At 37.6% G+C, this 20,636-nt stretch overlaps 1 pseudogene; it reads right to left on the bottom strand.

The window, feature by feature from the left end:
* The window catches only part of LOC110197709 (lysosomal cholesterol signaling protein-like), a 78,472-nt pseudogene that overhangs the window by 39,401 nt on the left and 18,435 nt on the right, over positions 1-20,636 (bottom strand).

Raw genomic sequence — 20,636 nt, 5'->3', positions numbered from 1 at the left:
TTACCCAGGGTCACAGAGTTATAGTAAGTGTCTGAGGTCAGATTTGAACTCGGGTCTTTCTGACTCCAGGGTCAGTGCTCTATCCACTGAACCAAGAACCAGGTTCCTGGTGTAACAGCCACCACAAACAACTGGAAAGATTAGCGAATAAACTGACAATAAATAGTAAAAACAGCAATAGATGTCTAGCCAATTGTTTGTCTTCAATCTGTGGAAGTTGTTCTTCCTGAGCTAATATGTGGCACTGACTCATCCAGTATGCTTTTGTCCCCAAGGATGGGGTTAGGGTTTCACCTAGACTGTTATTTGCTCTTGATTCCACTGCAGAATGGCACAATTCAGTGTTGCCTACTGAACATGAAAAGGAGATTCTTCTGATAGTAGAACTTAGAAAACGTTTTGGTTCCTTTATTGGCATTGGACTCTCCTTAACAGCTGTCTTTTCAGCCTTTCTTTCTTTGCTGTTCTGAAAACAATGATCCAATCCCTCATAATTCCTTCCTGTGTACTCTTGTTAATACACATGAGTGATATTCCAGACACCAGTATGCTACAAAACAGGGTGACTGCTGTGGTGATCATCTGATCTTTCCCATTAAAAAAAAGTCTGAATTAATGCTATCACCATTATGTTTTCTAGCTATCAAAACAATACCCACAAAGAAGGGAAAGAGTTCCCCATCCAGACATAATGAAAAGTCCTACAAGAATCTATATTGTCTCTTCTTCAACGGAAGCAAAGAAACTGATAGAATCCCTGCCTATAGGTAAGTGCTATAGAAGGAACTATATAACAAAACAAGCACCAGAATTTGTTCAACAAAATTCAATAGACCATTCCAGAATAGACAATAGACTGGCAATAAGTAAATTAGTTGTTATCAGATGAAGAAGCTGTTTATATTTCTAACTCAGAAGTAGAACAGCAAGAGACCAGATCAGGTAGACCAAACTGACGGTACTTATATCAATGATAACATTCTGGATGACGTACGCCATTTACTTTGGATCTGTGGAGGGAATGGTCAGTAACCAAGCATAAACATATATGGGCAGACACAAAAGTGCTTTCCACTATCCTTGGAGTTGTAATCTCTACTTCCATGTTGAACTGTGTTTTGAAGATAGCCACTCTTGGTGTTACTGGTAAGATGCCATATAAAAATGCACCATTTGATAAGCTAGTTTGGTTCATTAAACCACTGATCGTGTTCAGGAACTCCACCATTTCTCTACATAGAAGTGGCATCACCAAGAGTTTAGCTGTGGTGAGCAAAATTATTGCAACAACTGTAGATTTCTTCAGTTTTTTTATTTGTCCCACCATTGTGAGACCAAGATAAAATAGGGCTGAGCCAGAAAAAGAATTCCCAAACTTATCTAGAAAATTTTCTAGAATTTTCTCCAAGTAAACTAACATGATCTTGCCAAGAATAAGATTGAAGGCAATTCCAGTGAAGACCATGAATGCTATTGGGTTCTACAATGCACACAGAAGTCCAAGTCCAACTATTTATACTTTTTTTTGAGATTCATCATAATTTTCTTTCTATTTTTGGATCTCACAGAAGATAAATCTTATAAGGTTTACCATCATAAGAGATAATACAGCCACCAAATAAATGTACTCAAGGTATTCTGTGTAAGTAGATATAAAGCTTCAACTATAGGATATCCCATCTTTACTTTGTATAGCAAAAATATGGAAGAATCCAGCTTTATCTAATTGGCTGTCAAGACAAGCAGCTAATAATATTAACATACGCACAATAAAAAGGGCAGAGGCTTTGGCAGCTAAGATACTATAAAGGAAGGACCAATTTATGTTAGAAAAATTAAATATGACCACATTTTTGAATAGTAAAGCTGGAAGTGTGAAATGGAAAACAAAATTCCCTAGTCCTTTGGCCTGGGTTGATCTATTATGTGGGCTCTTTCTGCTATGTATCCACAAGGGATTATACCAAAGCATTTTTTTAATCTTTTATTTTTTCCAATTACATGTAAAAACAATTTTTAACACTGTTTTTTTAAAATTTTGAGCTCCAAATTCTCTCCCACTCTCTCCCCTCCCCCTTCATTGAGAAAGCAAGCAATTTGATATCAGTTATACATGTACAATAATGAAAAACATAGTTCCATATTAGTCATGTTATAAAAGAAAACACAGGCCCCCTCCTCCCAATAAAAACATCCAGAAAAATTTTTAAAGTAAAAAAATTATGCTTCAACATGCACTCAGACTCCATCAGTTCTTCCTCTGGAGGTAGATAATATTTTTCATCATGAGTCCTATATCGAAGCATTCTAACAAGGCTGGGAAAAAATAATTTTTGATGTTGTTGGAGGATTACTAGTAGAAGTGAATCCGTAGGCTACTGTTGTAGGCAAAGACTTGGTCATGTTGGCTGATGAAGTGAGGTTATTTGAAGTCAGGTCAGCAAAAAAATTCATTTTTATGTCACTAGACTACTCTAACTAAAACTCTGAGGATGAAATGTAACCCCTGAAGACTCAAAGTGGAAAGTATGAAACTGTACAGTGGTTCCTCCTTCTTTACTCTGTTACAAGAAGCCACTACAGACATTGTCTGTCTTATGTTAAGAGCCTCTTGAAAGATACACTAGTCCAAGACCAGATGGTCCACAACCCTAGGGCCAGACAGCTACTTGCTAGAACCTCAAGCTTGTCTGGAATTTGGGGGGTGCCAGGCAGGGAGGCATTCCCAGCATCTCTCAGCCCCACAGAGCCTCCCAGAGCACTAGTAGCTGGTGGTTCCAAAGGCAATTTCACTAAAGAGAGAGCAGGACACCTTTTCCTCATGCTCCAAAGAGCTCCAAGGCTCCTCTTTCCTGCAGGATGCCCCCTTCCAGGCTCCTAACCCAGCCTAGCTCAGACCTCTGTGAAGGCACACCTATTATCTAATTTCAAATGGGCTCTCACTGTAGCATGGCAATTATTCCATTGCTCCCTAATTGAGTCCCTATCCTATTCTTCCCAGTGGCTATGCCAGATGATCTTGTCTCTCTTCTAAACCTCCCACAACAGACCCTGAAGCGTTAATTTCATATTTCCCTGAAAAAATTGAGACCATTTAACATGAGCTCCTCTTCTCACGTTGTTTTACATCTCACATCACTCAGACATCTTCCTCCATTATCTCCTGCTTCAGTCAGATCTCACATGAAGAGGTGGCCCTTCTCCATGCCAAGACAAAACTCTACATGCCCCTTTGATACTATCCTCTCATGTCTTCTCCAGCAGATTGTCTCCATTATCATCCCCATTCCTTTTATTTTTATTCTCTCCCTCTTTGCTGGCTGCTTCCCTATTACCTACAAATATGCCTATGTTACTCTCATTCTTTAAAAAACAAAACAAAACCCTCACTCAATCCAACCATTTCTGTAAGGTGTCATCCTGTTTCTCTCCTCCCTTTCCTGGTCAGTCCTTCAAAAAGGCACAATTGATGTCCATACTTGCTTTTCCTCTCACTATATCATAAACCTTCTGAAATCTGACATCTAACCTCAGTATTCGACTGAAACTTCATTTTCCAAATATACCAATGATCTCTCAATGGCTCGTTTTCAGACCTCATCCTTCTTGACATTTCTGCAGCATTTAACACTGTTGATCACCTACTTCTCCTGAATACTCTTTTTCCTCTTGTTTTCCTGGCACTGCTCTCTCCTAATTCTCCTAATCTGTTTGACTTCTTCTATTTAGTCTTCTTTGATGGTTCTTTATCTATGTAATGCCCACTAACCATGGGTGTCCTCTGAGGCGCTGTCCTTAGTTCTCTTCTATTTTTGCTGTATAATGTATCAATTGGTGATGTAATCATCTCCCATGGATTTAGAACACATCATCCCTATGCAAATGATTCTCAAATACGTGTGTGTATAGCTCTAGCCTCTTTCCTGAGTTACCATTACATATTGCCAAATTCCTTGTGAAATTTCTTTTTTTAATAATTTTATTTTTCCCCAGTTATATTACCTGTAAAGACAATTTTTAGCATTCATTTTAAAAATAATATTTTATTTTTTCCCAGTTACTTGTAAAGACAATTTTAACATTCATTTTTTAAAAATTGAGTTACAAATTTTTTCTCTCCTTCCCTCCCCCCTCAGAGACAGTAAGCTATTTATTTGATAGAGGTTATACATGTTCAATCATGCAAAACATATTACCATATTGGTCATATTGTGAAAGAAGACACAGACCCAAAGAAAAAAACCACAAAAAAATACAGAAAATGAAAAATAATATACTTTAATCTTCATTCAAACTCCATCAGTTCTTGTCTGGAGGTGGATAGCATTTTTCATAAGTCCTTCAGAATAGTCTTGGATTATTGTATTGCTGAGAACAACTAAGCCATTCACAGTTGATCATCAAACATTGTTGCTGTTAGTGTATACAATGTTCTCTTGATTCTGCTCACTTCACTTTGCATTGGGTCGTATAAGTCGTTCCAGGTTTTTCTGAAATCAGCCTGCTCATTCCATCGCAATCATATATCACAGCTTGTTCAGCTATTCCCCAATTGATGAGCATCCCCTGAATTTCCAGTTTTTTGCCACCACAAAAAGAGCTGCTGTAAATATTTTTGTACAAATAAGGTCCTTTCCTCTTTTTTTGATCTCTTTAGGATACAGACCTAGAAGTGGTATTGTAGGGTTAAAGAGTATGCACGGTTTTATAGCCCTTTGGGCATAGTTCTAATTTGCTCTCCAGAATGGTTGGATCAGTTCAAAATTCCACCAGAGTATTTCGAATTTTCCACATCTCTTCCAACATTTCTCATTTTCTTTTTCTGTCATATTAGCCAATGTAATAGGTGTGAGTTGTTTTAATTTGCATTTCTCTAATCAATAGTGATTGAGAGCATTTTTTACATGAGTATAGATAACTTTGATTCTTTCATCTGAATACTGCCTATTCATATCCTTTGACCATTTATCAATTGGAGAATGACTTGTATTCTTATAAATTTGACTCAGTTCACTATGTATTCGAGAAATGAGGTCTTTATCGGACAAACTTGCTGTAAATTTTTTCCCCCAGTTTCCAGCTTTCCTTCTAATTCTGGCTTCATTGGTTTGGTTTGTGCGAAACCTTTTTAATTTGATGTAATCAAAATTATCCATTTTATGTCCTGTAATTCTCTCTATCCCTTGTTTAATCATAAATTCTTTCCTTATCCATAAATCTGACAGATAAAATATCCCATGCTCCCCTAATTTGCTTATTATATCACTTTTTATGTCTAAATCATGCACCCATTTTGACCTTACCTTGATATACATTATGAGATGTTGGTCTGTGACTAGTTTCTGCAAAACCACTTTCCAGTTTTGTAGCAATTTTTGTGAAATAGAGAATTCTCGTTCCAAAAGCTTGGATATTTGGATTTATCAAACACTAGATTACTACGGTCATTTACTACTGTGTATTATGTGCCTAATCTGTTTCACTGCTCTACCACTCTATTTCTTTTTTTTATTTTTATTTTTTGGCCAGACAGTGGGGTTAAGTAATTTGCCTAGGATCACACAGCTAGTAAGTGTCAAGTGTCTGAGTCCGGATTTGAACTCAGGTCCTCCTTACTCCGAGGCTAGTGCTGTATCTACTGTGCCACCTAGCTGCCCCTACCACTCTATTTCTTAGTCAGTACCAGATTGTTTTGATGATTGCCACTTTGTAATATAGCTAGAGATCTGACACTGTTAGGTTACCTTCCTTCACGTTTTTTTTCATTAATTCCCTTAATATTATTTTTTTAATATTAATTAATTAATTTTTTTCAGCATTCACTTCCACAGGATTTTGGGTTCCAAATTTCCTTTCCATCTCTCCCCTACCCCTACCCCAAGACAGCGTGCATCCTGATTATCTCTTTCCCCTAATCTCCTCTCCCTTCTATCGCCACCCCCTTCTCTTATCCCCTTCCCCTTCTATTTTCCTATAGGGTAAGATAGATTTCTATACCCCATAGCCTGTGTATCTTATTTCCCAGCTGCATGCAAAAACAATTTTTAACATTCATTTTTAAAACTTTGAGTTCCAAATTCTCTCCCTTCCTCTCTCCCCACCCACCCTTACTGAGAAGGCAAGCAATTTGATATAGGTTATATATGGGTAGTCATGCAAAAGAGTTCCATAATAGTCATGTTGTGAAAGACTAACTACATTTCCCTCCATCCTATCCCACTCTGTCCTATTCTCTCCTTTAACCCTGTACCTCCTCAAAAGTGTTTGCTTCTGATTGCCCTCTCTTCTATCACACCCACCTTATCTTCTTCCCCACTACTTTGCTGTAGGGTAAGATGGATTTCTGTACCCAGTTGAGTGTGTAGGTTATTCCCTCCTTAAGCCAAATCTGATGAGAGTAATGTTCACTCATTTCTTCTCACCTCCCCCCCCTTTCCCTTCCACTTACAAGCTTTTTCTTGCCTCTTTTATGTGAGATAATTTACCCCATTCTACCTCTCCCTTTCTCCTTCTCCCAGTATATTCCTCTATCTCCCCTTAATTTTATTTTTAGATATCATCCCTTTATGTTCAACTCACCCTTTACACTTTGTATATATATATATATATATATATACACACACACACATATTCCCTCCAACTATCCTAATAATGAGAAAGGTCTAATGAGTTATAAATATCATCTTTCCATGTAGGAATGTAAACACTGCAACTTTATTAAGTCCCTTATGATTTCTCTTTCCTGTTTACCTTTTCATGCTTCTCTTGAGTCTTGTATTTGGAAGTCACTTTTTCTATTTAGCTCTGCCTTCTCAAGAAGACATTAAATTCCTCTACATCATTGAATATCAATTTTTCCCGCTCATTGATTACACTCAGTTTTGCTGGGTAGGTGATTCTTGGTTTTAATTGTAGCTCCTTTGCTCTCCAGAATATCACATTCCAAGCCCTCTGGTCCCTTAAGGTGGAAGCTGCTAACTCTTGTGCTATCCTGATTGTGTTTCCACAATATTTGAATTGTTTCTTTCTAGCTGCTTGCAATATTTTCTCCTTGACCTGAGAACTCTGGAATTTGGCTACAATATTCTTAGGAGTTTTCCTTTGGGGATCTCTTTCAGGAGGTGATCGGTGCATTCTTTCAATTTCTATTTTGCCCTCTGGTTCTAAAATATCAGGGCAGTTTTCCTTGATAATTTCTTGAAAGATGATGTCTAGGCTCTTTTTGATCATGGCTTTCAGATAGTCCAATGATTTTTAAATTCTCTTTTTTGGATCTATTTTCCAGGTCAGTTGTTTTTCCAATGAGATATTTCACATTCTCTTCTATTTTCTCCTTCTTTTGGATTTGTTTTACAGTGTCTTGATTTCTTATAAAGTCACTAGCTTCCAATTGCTCCATTCTAATTTTTTTCTTTCAGCATTTCTTTTTTAAAATTTGTTTTATTAATTTATTTTGATTTATCAACAATCACTTCCATATACTTTTGAATTGAAAATTTTTCTTCCCTTTCCTCCCCACCACCCTCCCCAAGATGGCACACAATCTGATATAGGCTTTACATTTACATTCCTTAAAACATATTTTCACATTAGTGAAGTTGTAAGTAAAAATTAAAACCAATAGGAGGAACCATCAGAAAGATGAAACAAAACTCAACAGAAGGTAAAAAAAAAGCGATTCACTTCCATAGTTCTTTCTTTGGATGTGGACAGCATTTTCCATCCGAGGCCTCTGGAGATGTCTTAGATCCTTGTAATGCTGAGAAGGGTTCAGTTTAACAATATTAGTCATCAACATGTGGCTGTTATTGTGTACAAAGTCCTCTTGGTTCTGCTCACTTCACTCAGCATCAGACCATATAAGTCTTTCCAGGTTTTTCTGAAGTCAGCCTGTTCATCATTTCTTATAGCACAATAGTATTCCATTACATTCATATACCACAACTTGCTCAGCCATTCCCCAATTGATGGGCATCCTCTCAATTTCCAATTCTTTGCCACCACAAAAAGAGCTGCTATGAATATTTTTGTACATGTGGGTCCTTTTCCCATTTGTTTGATCTCTTTGGGATATAGCCCTAGAAGTGCTATTGCTGGATCAAAGGGTATGCACATTTTTGTAGCCCTTTGGGCATAGTTCCAAATTGTTCTCCAAAATGGTTGGATCATTTCACAACTCCACCAACAATGTATTAGTGTTCCAATTTTCCCACATCTTCTCCAACATTTATCATTTTCCTGTTTTGTCATGTTGGCCAATCTGATAGGTGTGATGTGGTACCTCAGAGTTGTTTTGATTTGCATTTCTCTAATCAATAATGATTTAGAGCATTTTTTCATATGACTATAGATGGCTTTAATTTCTTCATCTGAGAACTGTCTGTTCATATCCTTTGACCATTTATCAATTGGGGAATGGCTTGTGTTCTTATAAATTTGTCTTAATTCTCTATATATTTTAGAAATGAGGCCTTTATCAGAGAGACTGGTTGTAAAAATTCTTTCCCAATTTTCTACCTTCCTTCTAATCTTAGTTGCATTGGCTTTGTTTGTGCAAAAACTTTTCAATTTAATGTAATCAAAATTATCCATTTTGCTTTTCATAATGTTCTCTATCTCCTGTTTGGTCATGAATTCTTCTGTTCTCCATAGATCTGATAGGTAAACTATTCCTTGTTCTCCCAGTTTACTTATATCAGCCTTTATATCTAAGTCATGAACCCATTTTGACTTTATTTTGGTATATGGTGTGAGATTTGGGTCTATGCCTAGTTTCTGCCATACTCTTTTCCAGTTTTCCCAGCAGTTTTTTTAAAGAGTGGGTTCTTATCCCAGAAGCTGGGGTCTTTGGGTTTATCAAATAATAGATTACTATAGTCATTGACTACTGTGTCTTGCATATTTAACCTATTCCACTGATCCACCTCCCTATTTCTTAGCCAGTACCAAGCAGTTTTGATGATTGCTGCTTTATAATACAATTTAAGATCTGGAATTGCTAGGCCACCTTCCCCTGCATTTCTTTTCATTAGTTCCTTTGATATTCTGGACCTTTTGTTTTTCCAAATGAATCTTGTTATTATTTTTTCTAACTCTATAAAATAATTTTTGGTAGTTTGATTGGTATGGCACTGAATAAGTAAATTAGCTTAGGTAGGATTGTCATTTTTATTATATTAGCTCGGCCTACCCATGAGCAACTGATGTTTTTCCAATTATTTAGATCTGATTTTATTTGTGTGAAAAGTGTTTTGTAATTGTGTTCATAGAGTTCCTGGGTTTGTTTCGGAGGTAGACTCCTAAATATTTTATAATGTCTACAGTAAGTTTAAATGGGATTTCTCTTTCTATCTCTTGCTGTTGGGCTTTGTTGGTAATATATAGAAATGCTGATGATTTATGTGGGTTTATTTTATAGCCTGCAACTTTGCTAAAGTTGTTTATTATTTCAAGTAGTTTTTTACTTGATTCTCTAGGATTCTCTAAGTATATCATCATGTCATCTGCAAAGAGTGATAGCTTTGTTTCTTCTTTGCCTATTCTAATGCCTTCAATTTCTTTTTCTTCTCTTATTGCTAAAGCTAATTTCCAGTACAATATTGAATAACAGTGGTGATAATGGACATCCTTGTTTCACCCCGATCTTATTGGAAATGCTTCTAGCCTGTCCCCATTACATATAATGCTTGCTGAAGGTTTTAGATAATGCTATTTATTATTTTAAGGAAGACTCCATTTATACCTATGCTTTCTAGTGTTTTTAATAGGAATGGGTGTTATTTTATCAAAAGCTTTTTCTGCATCTATTGAGATGATCATGTGGTTTCTGTTGGTTTTGTGTTGATATGCTCAATGATGATAGTTTTCCTAATATTGAACCAACCCTGCATTCCTGGTATAAATCCTACCTGGTCATAGTGTATTATTCTTGTGATAAGTTGCTGCAATCTACTTGCTAGTATTTTGTTTCAAATTTTTGCATCTATATTCATTAGAGAAATTGGTCTATAATTTTCTTTCTCTATTTTGACTCTTCCTGGTTTAGGTATCAACACCATATTTGTATCATAAAAAGAATTTGGTAAGACTCCTTCTTCACCTATTTTCCCAAATAGTCTATATAGTATTGGAATTAATTGTTCTTTAAATGTTTGATAGAATTCACATGTAAATCCATCTGGCCCTGGAGATTTTTTCCTAGGGAGTTCATCAATTTCTTTTTCTGAGATGGGGTTATTTAAGTATTTTACTTCCTCTTCGGTTAATCTGGGCAATTTATATTTTTGTAAATATGTATCCATTTCACTAAGATTGTCAAATTTGTTGGCATATAGTTGGGCAAAATAATTCCTAATTATTGTTTTAATTTCCTCTTCCTTGGTGGTAGCTTCACCCTTTTCATTCTTGATACTAGTAATTTGGTTTTCTTCTTTCTTTTTTTTAGTTGAATTAACCAAAGGTTTATATATATTATTGTTTTTGTCATAAAACCAGCTCTTAGTTTTATTTATTAGTTCAATAGTTTTCTTAATTTCAATTTTATTAATTTTTCCTTTGGTTTTCAATATTTCTAATTTGGTGTTTAGTTGAGGATTTTTAATTTGTTCTTTTTCTAGTTTTTTTAGTTGTATGCCCAATTCATTAATCTCCTCTTTTTCTATTTTATTTATGTAAGCATTTAGAGATATAAAACTTCCCCTAAGAACTGCTTTGGCTGCATCCCATAGGTTTTGGTATGTTGTCTCATTATTGTCATTCTCTTGAATGAAATTATTGATTGTTTCTATGATTTGTTGTTTGACCCAATCATTTTTTAGGATTAGATTATTTAGTTTCCAATTATTTTTTAGTCTATCTTTCCATGGCCCTTTATTACATATAATTTTTATTGCATCATGATCTGAAAAGGATGCATTTAATATTTCTGCCTTTCTGCATTGGATTGTGAGGTTTTTATGCCCTAGTACATGGTCAATTTTTGTGTATGTGCCATGTACTGCTGAGAAAAAAGTATATTCCTTTCTATCCCCATTCAGTTTTCTCCAGAGGTCTATCATACCTAACTTTTCTAATGTTCTATTCACCTCCTTAACTTCTTTCTTGTTTATTTTGTGGTTAGACTTATCTAGTGCAGAGAGGGGGAGGTTCAGGTCCCCCTAGTATAGTTTTGCTGTCTATTTCTTCCTGTAACTCCCTGAACTTCTCCTGTAAGAATTTGGATGCTATACCATTTGGTGCATATATTTTAGTAATGATATTACTTCATTGTCTATGGTGCCTTTTAGCAGGATGTAGTTTCCTTCCTTATCTCTTTTGATTAGATCTATTTTTGCTTTTGCTTTGTCTGAGATCAGGATTGCTACCCCTGCTTTTTTCACTTCAGCTGAAGCATAATATATTCTGCTCCAGCCTTTTACCTTTACCCTGTATGTGTCACTCTTTTTCAAATGTGTTTCCTGTAAACAACATATTGTAGGATTATGGTTTTTAATCCATTCTGCAATCCGTTTCCGTTTTATGGGAGAGTTCATCCCATTCACATTCACAGTTATGATTACTATCTGTGTCTTTTTCTCCATCCTTTTTCCCCCATTTATGCTTTTCTTTCTCCTTTTTCCTTTCCCCCTTCACTAGTGTTTTGCTTTTGACCACTGCCTCCTTCAGTACCCTCCCCCTTTTATTATCCCTTTCCCTTTTCTTCCCCTTTAGTCTTACTGCTGCTTCTCCCTTCTTTCCCCCCTCCTTTTCTTTCCCCCCCTTTTCTTTCCCCTTTTCCCTCCTACTGCCTATAGGGCAAGTTAGATTTCTATACCTAACTGATTATATTATGCCCTTCTTGAGCCAAATCTGATGAGAGTAAGGTTCAAACAATGCTCCCCCCCCTTCTTTCCCTCTGCTGTAATAGGATTTTGTGTCTTTTCCTGTAATGTAATTTACCCTTGTCTGCCTCCTCCTTTCTCAGTACATTTTCTAAGATCAGATTGATCCACTTATTTGGATCCATTTAACCCACTTGATTAGATTTTTTTTATCATTACATCAAAGTCAACTAATATCCACCCTCTTTATGTATACTCCTTTAACAAGGTGTAATAACAATACAGTTCTCAAGGGTTGCAAGTCTCATATTCCCTTGTAGGGGTTTAAACAGCCCCCCCCTTATTAACAACATATTGTATCTTCTGTCCCATTTACCTTTTTAAGTCCTTCTTGAGTCCTGTACTTGAAGATCAAATTTTTTGTTGAGCTCTGGTCTTTTTATCAGGAAAGTTTGGAAGTCTCCTATTTCATTGAATATCCACTCCTCCCTTGAAAAATGATGCTCATTTTTGCTGGGTAATTGATCCTTGGCTGCATTCCAAGCTCCTTTGCCTTATGGAATATCGTGTTCCACTCCTTGCGGTCTTTTAATGTAGAAGCTGCAATGTCCTGTGTAATCCTGACTGTGGTTCCATGATATTTAAATTGTTTCTTTCTGGCTGCTTGCAGCACCTTCTCTTTCATCTGGTAATTTTGGAATTTTGCTATTATATTCTTGGCGTTGTCAATTTGGGATCTCTTTCAGGTGGTGATCGTGGATTCTTTCTATGGTTATTTTCCCTTCTGGTTCTAGGACTTCTGGGCAGTTTTCCTTTATGATTTCCTGAAAGATACTGTCCAGGCTCTTTTTTTCATCATGATTTTCAGGTAGTCCAATAATTTTTAAATTGTCTCTCCTGAGTCGATTTTCCAGGTCGGTTGTTTTACTGATGAGGTATTTTACATTTTTCTATTTTTTCATTTTTTTGTTTCTGTTTGACTGATTCTTGCTCTCTCATAGAGACATTAGTTTCCATTTGTCCAATTCTAGTTTTTAACAGATTGTTTTCTTCTGTTAGTTTTTGTACTTCCTTCTTCAATTGGCCAATTGTGTTTTTTAGGGACTTGTTTCCTTCAGTGTACTCTTCTGTTAGTTTTTGTACTTCCTTCTTCAATTGGCCAATTGTGTTTTTTAGGGACTTGTTTTCTTCAGTGTACTCTTCTGTTAGTTTTTGTCCTTCCTTCTTCAATTGGCCAATTGTGTTTTTAGGGACTTGTTTTCTTCAGTGTATTTTTTTTCCAATTGGCCAATTGTATTTTTGAAGGACTCTTCTACCTCTCTCATTTGACTATTAAAATCCTTCTTGAGCTCTTCTAAGAAGGCTTTTTGGGCTTCAGACCAGTTCATATTCCCTTTTGTTGTTGCAGATGTGGGTTTGTTGACAATGTTGTCCTCTTCAGAATTTCTGTCTTGATCTTCACTCTTCTCATAATATGAATCTATGGTACGTTTCTTTTTACTCATGGTGTTTCTTTATTCCCTGGCCTTTAAAGAGATTGAGCTCTCCTGCTGGGGAACAGAGGGCACTGACCCAAGCTTCTTGTGTTGGGAGCCTAGGTCTTGGTCACTGGCTTTGTGTGCTGGGGCCTCTTATGTTGGCAATTGGGGGCTGTAGGTTTCTGGCAGCTTACCTTGTGTTGGGCTGGAATCAGCAAGGCTGGGGCTTTATGAAGACTAGTCTAGGTTGCTTTCTTCAGCTCCTTTCAAATGCTGCAGGGTCCCTTTGCAGTGCTGCTTCCCTTATTTTTGTTGAGGCACTGGGAGACCCGTTTGCTGGGCTGCTGCACTGCTGTTCCCTGTCTGTCTTCTAGTTTAGCTGTTCCAGGGTTTTCTTTTTTTCTGGGGTGATATTTTCTGGGTTTTCAGAGGTTAATAGGGGAGGGTGAGAGCAACTACCTTTTTACTCCACCATCTTGGCTCCCAGAAGCGGAACTCCCACTCCATTCTAATTTTTAAGGAAGTATTTTCTTCAGTAAGCTTTTGGACTTCCTTTTCCATTTGGCCAGTTTTGCTTTTTAGGGCATTCTTCTCCTCATTGGCTCTTTGGACCTCTTTTGCCATTTGGGTTAGGCTATTTTTTAAGGTGTTATTTTCTTCAGTATTTTTGGGGGTCTCCTTTAGCAAGCTGTTGAGTTGTTTTTCATGATTTTCTTACGTCACTCTCAGTTTTTCCTCTACTTCACTTACTTTCTTCTGAAAATTCTTTTTGAGCTGTTCCATGGCCTGAGACCAATTCATATTTTTCTTGGAGGCTTTGGATGTAGGAGCTTTGACTTTGTTGTCTTCTTCTGAGTAAATGTTTTGATCTTCCTTGTCACCAAGGTAAGACTCTATAGTTTTTTTTCCGCTGTTTGCTCATTTCCTCAGCCAATTATTTGACTTTTTAACTCTTTGTTAAGGTAGGGCTCTGCTTCCAGTGTGGAGGACATACTGTCCCAAGTTTCAGGGATTTTGTGCAGCTTTTTTCAGAGATACTTCTAGGGACTTGTAAGTTTTCAGTTCTTCCAAAGTGGTATGATCTAAGGATAGGTGTTTACTCCTCTCCTGGCCTGTGCTCTGGTCTGTGAGTGACCACAAGCACTCTCTTCTGCCCTGGAACTGTGAGGAGGGTTCTCTCTTCACTGATGCCACAAGCTCTGCTATGCCAGTGCTCCTCCTTTCTCCAGAACTGCCACACAAGACTGTGACCCAGATCCAAGTATGGCAAAACAACAGAATCCTGCCTCAGTGCCAGTAAAGAGATTCTTGTAATCTCCTTCTGATAAGTTGTTTGATGTTTGATTCTCTTACCATCTGTGGGCTGAGATCTCTGGAAGCAGCTGCTGCCACTGCCGCCACCATTGCCACTGCTGCCACCATTGCCACTGCCGCCATCATTGCCACTGCTGCTGCCCTAGGGCTGTGCTAGGGCCAGGGCTGGACTCTGCTCCTCTCTCACCCATGTCTAACAGACTTTTCCTACTGACCTTCTAAGTTGTCTTTGGTTTTTGTGGGTTGAGAAGTCTGGAAACCACTACAGCTGCCAGTGATTCAGTCCCCTGAGTCCTGCTCCAGGCCCGCTGGGGCCTGGTTTGTGCTAGGTCAGCCTGTTCTGGAATGTGCTCCTCTCCCAACCTGGTGTAATAGACCTTTCCTGTCAACCATCCTGGATGTCTTGGGCTGGAAATTTGTTTCACTCTGTCTTTTGTGGTTTCTACTGCTGTAGAATTTGTTTAGAGTCATTTTTACAGGTATTTGGAGGGGTTTGGGGGGAGAGCTCAAGTGACTCTCTGCTTTTACTCTGCTATCTTGGCTCTGCCCCCCTTCCCTTGATATTCTCAACCTGTTGTTTTCCGGATGAGTTTTGTTATTAATTTTTTAGCTCTATAATAATTTTTTGGTAGTTTGATTGGTATGGCACAGAATCAGCAAACTAAGTTAGGTAAAATTTTCATTTTTATTATATTGGCTCAGCTTACCCATGAGCAATTAATATTTCTCCAGTTGTTTAGACCCAAATTTATTTGTGTGAAAAGTATTTTGTGATTGTGTTCATATACTTCCTGGGTTTGCCTTGGCAGGTAGACTCCCCAGTATTTCATGTCATCTACAGTTATTTTAAATGGAATTTCTCTTTCTCTTTCTGCTGGGTTTTGTTGGTAGTATATAGAAATGCTGATGTGCATTTATTTTATATCCTGCAAATTTGCTAAAGTTATTGTTTCAGCTGGTTTTTTTAGGTGATTCTCTAGGATTCTCTAACTATACCATTATATCATCTACAAAGAATGATAGTTTTGTTTTTTCATTGCCTATTCTAGTTTTTCAATATCTTTTTCTTCTCTTATTGCTATAGCTAGCATTTCCAGTACATTTTTGAATAACAGCAGTGATAATGGACATGCTTGCTTCACCCCTGATCATATTGGGAAAGCTTCTAGCTTATCCTTGTTACAGAAAATGCTTACAGATGGTTTTAGATAGATGGTATTTATCATTTTAAGAAAGCTCCATTTTTTCCTATGCTTTCTAGTGTCTTTAATAGGAATGAATGTTATATTTTGTCAGAAGTTTTTTCTGTATCTACTGAGATAATCATGTGATTTTTCTTGTTTTTATTATTGATATGGCTAATTATACTGATAGTTTTCCTAATACTGAACCAGCCCTGTGTTCCTGATATAAATCCCACCTGGTTGCAGTGTATGATCTTTATGATGTATTGCTGTAATCTCCTTGCTAATATTTTATGTAAAATTTTTCCATCAATATTCATTAGGGAAATTGAGCTATAGTTTTCTTTCTCTGTTTTTGCCCTTTGTGGTTTAGGTATCAGCACCATATTTGTGTTGTAAAAGGAATTAGGTAGGAATCCTTTCCCTACTTTTGCAAATAGTTTATATTGTACTGGAATTAATTGTTCTTTAAATGTTTGGTAGAATTCACTTGTGAATCCTTCAGGTCCTGGGGTTTTTTTCTTAAGGAGCTGATTGGTGGCTTGTTCAATTTCTTTTTCTAAGATGGGGTTATTTAAATATTCTATTTCCCCTTCTTTTATCTGACCAATTTATATTTTTGTAAATATTCATCCATTTTACCTTGATTGCTAGCTATATTGGCATATAATTAGACAAAATAGCTCCTAATAATTGTTTTAATTTTGTCCTCATTGGTGGTGAATTCACCATTTTCATTTTTGATCCTGGTAATTTGGGTTTCTTCTTTCTTTTCAAAAATTGAGTTAACCAGTAGCTTATCTCTTTTATTGATTTTTTTCCATTAAAACCAGCTCCTAGTTTTATTTATTAGTTCAATGGTTTTTTTACTTTTAATTTTATTAATCTCTTCTTTAATTTTCAGGATTTCGAATTCTGTGTTTATTTGGGGGTTTAAAATTTGTTCTTTTTCTAGTTTTTTTAATTGCATGCCCAATTCGTTCTCTGAGGTTGAGGTCTGATCCATCCCACTACTGCTGCGGACTCCTGAACTTCCTTCTTTCTCTTTACACTACCCAGGGCCTCCCTACCAGGGAAAGACAACTCACCCGCCTCACCCTCCCATGCTCCTGTGCAAGTCCCCTTCTTGCTCTGCTCAGGATCTACAACCCAGGATTAGGTAATGGGCTACCAAGCTTCCATTTGACACTACCTATTGTAGTGCCCTAGTATCAATCTTGGGTGCTCCAGTATGATTCTTGGATCATGCTCCTGTTCTGACTCTGTCCTCAGTGTCTGCAGACCTCTCCCTCTGTCTCTCTAAACTAACCAGGGCTGGACAAAGGACTCGCTGTGCCTTTTTTTGGATTTCTCTATGAAGATTTCATCTGGTGCATTTTATAAGTCTGTTTGGAGGAGTTGTTGACAGGAGCTCAACTGCGTTGCTGCTTTCTATTCTGCTATCTTGGCTCTGCCTCTCCATATACAAGGTGTTCCTTTGGGTTGGGGAATACAAAGATGAAACAGAAGCAAAAAGCTCTTGCCTTCAAGGAGCTTATATTCTGTTTTTCGGATACTGTGTGTGCACAAATGAGTATAATACAAGAAAAATGGAAGTGTGAGAGAGAGACAGGGAGGGAGGGAGAGGAGAGAAAGAAGGAGAGAAGGAGAGAGAGACAGAGAGAGAGAGAGAGAGAGACAGAGAGAGAGAGAGAGAGAGAGAGAGAGAGAGACAGAGAGAGAGAGAGAGAGAGAGAGAGAGACAGAGAGAGAGAGAGAGAGAGAGAGAGAGAGAGAGAGAGAGAGAGAGAGAGAGAGAGAGAGAGAGAAAGTGCTTACAGCTAGAGGGATTAAGAAAGGTTTCATGGAGGAGGTAAATCCTGAACTGAGCCTTAAAGGAAGACATGAACTCTGAGTAGTAATGAAGAAGGCATGCCTCCTAGGCATATGCATGTTGGGAGGAGTGTATTTTGGGGATTAATTACTAGTTCAGTTTGAGTTTATGAAGAGTAGTAGGAAATAAGGCTAGAAGGTTAGGTGGGAGCCAAATTGTGAAAGACTTTAAATGCCAGACCAAAAAGTTTATATTTTATCCTAGAGTAGAGATTTTTAGCCTAGGGCCAAAGAGCTTGTTTTTTAAATTCTATTTTGATATAATTTGTTTCTTTTGTAATCCTGTTCTTTATATGTTTAAAACTACTTTCCTGAGAAGAAGTCCCTAGGCTTCTCTCAGCTGACTGGCAGAGGGATCCAGGATACACAACAAAGGTTAAGAAGCTCTGGGCTAGAGGTACAGAGGAGCTGCTAAAGATTTTCGAGCAGGAGAGTGACATGGTAAAGAAGAGTCCTGTGCTTGAGGAAGATTATTTGTGCAGCCCTTTGGAGTAGGTGTGGAGAAGAGAGAGACTAGAAATGAGGAAATCACTTAGGAGGCCTTGGCAGTTGTCTAGGCAACAGGTGATAAGGGTGATAAGGCCAGGAATTAGGGTGATGGCTCTGTGAATGGAGAAAAAAAGATGGATGGGAGAGATGCTATGGAGGTAGAATCAGCAAGACTTAGTAACTGATTAGATATGGGGGATTAAGATGAGGAAAAAGTCATTAGGATTTCTAGCTTATGAATGTTAGAGGCTAGAGGGATGAGAAGACTCTCAGCAGAACCAGGGAAGGTTAGAGGAGGAATGTTTTATTTTATTTTAATTAATTTATTTTGATTTATCAATAATCACTTCTATATGCTTTTGAGTTTAAAATTTTTCTCCCCTGTCCCCCCTCACCTCTCTACCCAAAACGGTACACAATCTGATATAGGCTATACATATACTTTCCTACTAAATATATCTTCACAATAGTGATGTTGTAAGTAAGAATTCGAATCAATAGGAGGAACCACCAGAAAGAGGAAACAAAACACAACAGAAGAAAAAAATAGCAAATAGTATGTTTCAATCTGCATTCAAATTCCGTAGTTCTTTCTTTGGATGTGGATAGCATTTTCCATCACAAGCCCTCTGGAGATGTCTTAGATCCTTGCATTGCTGAGAAGGGTTAAGTTTATCAGTATTAGTCATCACACAGTATGGCTGTTATTGTGTACAACATTTTCCCGGTTCTGCTCACTTCACTAAGCATCAGACCATACAAGTCTTTCCAGGTTGTTCTGAAGTCAGCCTGTTCATCATTTCTTATAGCACAATAGTATTCCATTACATTCATTTGCCACAACTTGTTCAGCCATTCCCCAATGGATGGGCATCCTCTCAATTTCCAATTCTTTGCCACCACAAAAAGAGCTGCTATAAATATTTTTGTACATGTGGGTCCTTTTCCCATTTGTTTGACCTCTTTGGGATATAGCCCTAGAAGTGCTATTGCTGGGTCAAAGGGTATGCACATTTTTATAGCCCTTTGGGCATAGTGAGGAATGTTTTAAATAAGGAGAAGGGGAAATGAATTCCCTTTTGGACCTATTGAGTTTTAGATCCTAATGGGACATAGAGGAGGAGATATATAATCAGGCAGTTGATAACGTAGGACTGAGGAGAGATTATAGCTAGATACAAAGATTTGAGAGTCATTTACCTGGTGATAGTAATTGAACACTGGGGAGCTGTTGGTGTCACCAAGAGAACGCAAATAAGTAGGGAAGAGAACAAGGCCCAGCATAGGCATGGGAGAGTGCTCATGTTAAATGGAAAAGAAATGGACGATGATCCAGCAAGAGAGAGACCAAAGAACGGGTGGTAAGGTAATAGAGGATACTTTCTAGGAGCTTGTCTATGAAAATGGAGGAAGATGATTGTTTGAGGTGATATAGAGACAGGAAGGTTTTAAAAATCATATGAATCTAGGTTTTAGTAATGATTAGTGAAATATCACAAATATACTGTCATCTCCAAATGACAGGAAACCATGGGGTAGTTGGAGGGGGATGGAGGAGTAGGGGTTAACCGCAGCCCCCAGGCCAGAGTTAGAGTTAGTTATATGGTATAGTATATGGATATATATGTGTCTATATATCTATCTAGAAACACTTAACTATTTTATTTCCTAGAAACATCTTTGAACCCAGGAGTGGACTTAAGTTAAAACAGATTTGAATGAAAGAAAAAAATTGGTATGGTTGTTCATCCTTCATTTTCAAAGAGAACCAATGACGTCACGAGTGATATCTTGACTTGCACATGAATTGGATTTAAATGAGGCAGAGTTACACAAAGAAGAAAAAATACGTTTAAGCAAAATTGTAACTTGGGTGGAACCATTGTAGCTTTGTTACAGTGCAGACACATAGGGGGTATTCTACTTTTTCCCTGTATCAGTCTTCCAACTAGGGGATAGAATGTATGGGAAACTCCAGGTCCCCATTAGCTTGGTTCTGGGATAATGAGCAGGCAGCAAAGGGATCCACTAGAGAGATGCTGCCTTTCCAGACCAAGTGTGGCCTCATGCATAAAAGGGCAGCAGAGCTATAGGGCATGTCTGGGATGAGCAATAGGGTATAAAGTGGTCCCCTACACTACTCAACTGGATTTGCTCCAGATGTCAGACTGCGTAATTATAGTTCTGTCCCCATGTTTGAAAATGGACCCCATTGACAGCTTTATACCCAGAACATAGTTACCTCAAACCAGTAAATTATAAGAGAGCTGATAATCCACGGAGGAGTTCACTGACATTCAATAAACTACTTTTGGAGGGGACAGTAGAAAGTATACTAAAGCAGATCTAAAGGCAGATTCTTTGCATCCTTTGGGATCTATTCTCCCCTTGATATGCATATGTTTCCCAATTGGTTTTAATTGGGTCATTTGCCCCTATTGAGGGCAGAACCAGGCCTTTAGCATGCCTGACTGAATTAT

The sequence above is a fragment of the Phascolarctos cinereus genome, unplaced genomic scaffold (assembly GCF_003287225.1).
Source record: "Phascolarctos cinereus isolate Bilbo 61053 unplaced genomic scaffold, phaCin_HiC Scaffold_8;HRSCAF=390, whole genome shotgun sequence".
Classification (NCBI taxonomy): Eukaryota; Metazoa; Chordata; class Mammalia; order Diprotodontia; family Phascolarctidae; genus Phascolarctos; species Phascolarctos cinereus.
Note: the sequence above shows the minus strand (reverse complement) of the source record. Positions and strands in the feature narration are given on the sequence as shown.